Below are 5608 nucleotides of genomic sequence, written 5' to 3' on the forward strand. Positions count from 1 at the left end.
TTGGGGCAATTCGTTTATCTTTGTTTTGGAAACCAGTCAATAAAGAAAATATAAATCACAATTCATTTGGTCCAGTTTACACAGAACACATTTGTTTTGTTACACTGAGCCTGTTTTTAATAATTTTTTATGCAAACTTTCGAATACGTTGTTGCCTGCTGCGCCACATCACACATTAGCGACCAGTGTTGGGGTAACGCATTACAAGTAACTAGTAAAGTAATATTAGCCTACTTTTAAATTTGCAACCAAATATCTGAGTTACTTTTTCAAATAAGTAACGCAAGTAATTTTGTTTTCCCATGAATTGATATACCTCTTCTGACCCCATGTTGAGGGAAATCAGGGGTAAGTGCAGAGGCTTTGTGTGCGCTGTGTATGGATGTAATAGATAGTAAACATGATAGATATTATAGTTCTAGACTAAACATGCGGTCACAAGAGCATCTCTCCCATGATTCGACAGATGATATAATTCATAATCTAACTATCATAACTGTAATTTTAATGACCTCATCTGTCGACATGATGCCGGTGAATTGCAGAGCTGTGAAGCTATATCATCAGATACTTTCTTACCTGCTGCTTTTGTTATCAGAGGTGGACAGTAACAAAGTACATTTACTTGAGTACTGTACTGAAGTGCACGTTTTGAGTAACTGTAGTCTACTTTACTTGAGTATTATTTTTCTGGAAAATTTTTACTTTAACTTCACTACATTTGAAAGACAAAAAACTTACTTTTTACTCCACTACATTTCTGTCAAGGTCCTTGAGTAGAAAGTAGTAACGTCAGTCAGGGTATGATTTTGCTTGCAGGGATTGCATTTTGGTTGGAAATTAAAGTTGGATTGAACTCCGGAAACCGAAGTTGGAGAGCGGGGTTGGTTGGCACACTTTTCACTCTCTGTCATATTTCTCAGTCATGCTATATGTTAAAATAGTTTAACCAGTAACAACTGAAAGGTTAAGATCTCAGCTACTCAACAGATAAATTAATGTTGACAAATGATTCCTAAAACTGTTTTATTCATCATTAAAGTGATGTTGTGCTTTAACCAAACCAAAAACAAATACAGTTTGTACAGGTCCTTCTCAAAAAATTAGCATATTGTGATAAAGTTAATTATTTTCCATAATGTAATGATAAAAATTAAACTTTCATATATTTTAGATTCATTGGACACCAAATGAAATATTTCAGGTCTTTTATTGTTTTAATACTGATGATTTTGGCATACAGCTCATGAAAACCCAAAATTCCTATCTCAAAAAATTAGCATATCATGAAAAGGTTCTCTAAACGAGCTATTAACCTAATCATCTGAATCAACTAATTAACTCTAAACACCGGCAAAAGATTCCTGAGGCTTTTAAAAACTCCCAGCCTGTTTAATTACTCAAAACCGCAATCATGGGTAAGACTGCCGACCTGACTGCTGTCCAGAAGGCCATCATTGACACCCTCAAGCAAGAGGGTAAGACACAGAAAGAAATTTCTGAACAAATAGGCTGTTCCCAGAGTGCTGTATCAAGGCACCTCAGTGGGAAGTCTGTGGGAAGGAAAAAGTGTGGCAAAAAACGCTGCACAACGAGAAGAGATGACCGGACCCTGAGGAAGATTGTGGAAAAGGACCGATTCCAGACCTTGGGGGAACTGCGGAAGCAGTGGACTGAGTCTGAAGTAGAAACATCCAGAGCCACCGTGCACAGGCATGTGCAGGAAATGGGCTACAGGTGTCGCATTCCCCAGGGCAAGCCACTTTTGAACCAGAAACAGCGGCAGAAGAGAAGCAGCACTGGAGTACCCACAATCAGTGATGGTCTGGGGTGCCATGTCAGCTGCTGGTGTTGGTCCACTGTGTTTTATCAAGGTCAGGATCAATGCAGCTAGCTATCAGTAGATTTTGGAGCACTTCATGCTTCCATCTGCTGAAAAGCTTTATGGAGATGAAGATTTCATTTTTCAGCACGACCTGGCACCTGCTCACAGTGCCAAAACCACTGGTAAATGGTTTACTGACCATGGTATTACTGTGCTCAATTGGCCTGCCAACTCTCCTGACCTGAACCCCATAGAGAATCTGTGGGATATTGTGAAGAGAAAGTTGAGAGACGCGAGACCCAACACACTGGATGAGCTTAAGGCCGCTATCAAAGCATCCTGGGCCTCCATAACACCTCAGCAGTGCCACAGGCTGATTGCCTCCATGCCACGCCGTGATTTCTTTCTGTGTCTTACCCTCTTGCTTGAGGGTGTCAATGATGGCCTTCTGGACAGCAGTCAGGTCAGCAGTCTTACTGTGGCACTGTGTTTAGAGTTAATTAGTTGATTCAGATGATTAGGTTAATAGCTCTTTTAGAGAACCTTTTCATGATATGCTAATTTTTTGAGATAGGAATTTTGGGTTTTCATGAGCTGTATGCCAAAATCATCAGTATTAAAACAATAAAATACCTGAAATATTTTAGTTGGTGTGCAATGAATCTAAAATATATGAAAGTTTAATTTTTATCATTACATTATGGAAAATAATGAACTTTATCACAATATGCTAATTTTTTGAGAAGGACCTGAATAGTATACAGGTGCTGGTCATATAATTAGAATATCATCAAAAAGTTGATTTCAGTAATTCCATTTAAAAAGTGAAATTTGGATATTATATTCATTCATTACACACAGACTGATATACACTCACCTAGGATTATTTGGAACACCATACAAATACTGTGTTTGACCAAGTTTCACTTTTTGAATGGAATTACTGATATAAATCAACTTTTTGATGATATTCTAATTATATGACCAGCACCTGTATTTATAAATATACAACATTGTAGTAAAGGTTCAGTGTTGGTGTGATGGAAGAAGACAGGGGTCGGCGTGACTGGGACTCGTACACTTTTATTTAGGTAAGAAACAGAAGAAATGCGCTGTGCGCACTCTAACATAAATCACGTTCACGTTCAAAATATCACTCTTTCCACTATATCAAATACCACTCTTTCCAATATCAAATATCACTCTTCAGCGTCCAGCTCACGTCTCGTGCACGAGTACCCAGTCCTTCTCTCTCGCGCTCTCTTGCAGCAGCCAGCTTTTATGCGATCTCCCCACGCCAATTACTGCAATCAGAGACAGGTGTTCGTCATTTTGCACTTGACCTACTTACTCACCGCTCGGCTCCGTCGTTGCTCTCGCACTACAGACTTCGCTGAACCACGCCCCCCTCGCCACATACCCCCACCGCCCGACTCAGGCCGGGGAGCCGTCCGGCCTGCAGCCTCCCCCCTCTCCCCCCTCCTCCTGGAGAGGAAGTCAGCCACAACCATCTGTGCACCCGGCCTGTGGATCACCTTGAACTTAAAAGGCTGTAAGGCCAGATACCAACGGGTGATCCGCGCGTTGGTATCCTTCATGCGGTGGAGCCACTGCAGGGGAGCGTGGTCCGAACAGAGGGTGAACTCTCGACCCAGGAGGTAGTAGCGGAGGGTGAGAACGGCCCACTTGATGGCTAAAGCTTCCTTTTCAATGGTGCTGTACATAGTCTCTCTCTTCGAGAGCTTCCGACTAATGTACAGCACCGGCCGTTCTTCACCCTCTATCTCCTGGGACAAGACTGCGCCCAGCCCCCTGTCCGACGCGTCAGTCTGTAGGGAAAAAGGGAGAGAAAAGTTAGGAGCCTGTAGGAGCGGTCCGCCACATAGAGCAGCCTTTATCTGGGTAAAGGCCTGCTGACACCGCTCCATCCACTGGACAGTATCTGGTGCTTCCTTTTTAGTCAGATCAGTCAGCGGGCTAGCCAGGTCCGAATAATTAGGCACAAACCTCCTGTAATATCCAGCTAGCCCAGGAACTGTCTAACCTCCTTTTTGGTCTTAGGTCTTGGACAGGTCGCAACTGCTGCGGTTTTATCAATTTGGGGACGCACCTGTCCATGACCCAAGTGGAAGCCCAGATACCTAACTTCCACGCGCCCAATTGCACACTTCTTTGGGTTGGCGGTGAGTCCCGCCCCTCGCAGCGTCCTGAGGACAGCTCGCAAATGCTGCATATGCCGCTGCCAGTCGTTACTATAGATGATAATGTCATCCAAGTAAGCAGCAGCATATGCAGTATGCGGCCGGTGAATTCTGTCCATTGGATACGCATCGAATTTCGACACAGCATTCACCTTGCGATAATCCACACAGAACCGGACGGAGCCGTCGGTTTTAGGCACTAAAACTATCGGGCTTGCCCAGTCACTGTTGGATTCTTCTATTACCCCCATGTCCAGCATAGCTTCTAATTCATCCTGAACTACTTTCTTTTTATGTTCAGGTAAACGATACGGCCGGCTGCGTACTATTACGCCCGGTTCGGTCTCAACGTGGTGCTGAATGAGATTTGTCCGACCAGGTAGGGGCGAAAACACATCAGCAAACTCTGCTTGTAAATTACGTATGTCAGTGATCTGGGACGGTGAGAGGTGGTCTCCACCAAATGCCAGAGCGAGAGATTGGGATTTTGAGCTCGCTTCTGGACCGAGATCCTCCTCCCCACTTACCACCGTCGCCAGCATCACTGACTCCGCCTCATTCCATTTTTTAAGGAGGTTAAGGTGGTAAATTTGATGTGCCCCGTCTCTATCTGATCGGACAACCTCATAGTCGAGGTCCCCGACTCGCCGTGTGACCACAAACGGCCCTTGCCACTTCGCGAGTAATTTAGAGCTGGATGTGGGAAGCAATACAAGGACTTTATCTCCCGGTGCAAATTTGCGTAGTCTAGTCCCCCTGTTGTACAGCCGACTTTGCTTGTCCTGAGCCTGTAACAAATTCTCCATAGAGAGCCGCCCCAAAGTGTGGAGTTTTGTTCTCAGGTCCAAGACATACTGAATTTCGTTTTTGCTATTCGAAGGTCCGTCCTCCCAAGCTTCTCTAAGCACGTCCAGCACCCCGCGGGGCTGACGCCCATAGAGAAGCTCGAAGGGAGAAAACCCCGTGGAGGCTTGGGGGACCTCGCGTACAGCGAACAAGAGGGGTTCTAGCCACTTATCCCAATTTTTGGCGTCTTCCCGTACGAACTTACGAATCATGGATTTTAACGCGCGGTTAAAACGTTCCACCAAGCCGTCTGTTTGTGGGTGATAGACGCTGGTGCGAATCGATTTAATGCCCAATAATTCGTACAGTTCGCGAATAGTGCGTGACATAAACGCCGTGCCTTGATCGGTGAGAATCTCTTTCGGGATTCCTACCCGTGAGATTAATTGAAACAGTGCGCTCGCCACGCTTTTAGCGGAAATATTGCGAAGCGGCACTGCTTCTGGGTATCGCGTTGCATAATCCACCAGGACTAATGCAAAGCGATGCCCCCGTGCAGATCGTTCTAATGGCCCGATGAGGTCCATTCCAATTCTTTCGAAGGGGACCTCCATTAAGGGAAGAGGGCACAAAGGTGCTTTTGGGTTGGCCGGTGGATTCACCAACTGACATTCACGACAAGACGCGCACCACTTGCGCACGTTCTCGTGAATGCCCGACCAGAAAAATCGGGTCATTAAACGATTTAGTGTAGCTGCCTGCCCTAAATGACCAGCCATCGGATTACAGTGAGCCG

The sequence above is a fragment of the Siphateles boraxobius genome, unplaced genomic scaffold (assembly GCF_051911475.1).
Source record: "Siphateles boraxobius isolate OS27281-9 unplaced genomic scaffold, OSU_SipBor_1 68, whole genome shotgun sequence".
NCBI classification, from domain to species: domain Eukaryota; kingdom Metazoa; phylum Chordata; class Actinopteri; order Cypriniformes; family Leuciscidae; genus Siphateles; species Siphateles boraxobius.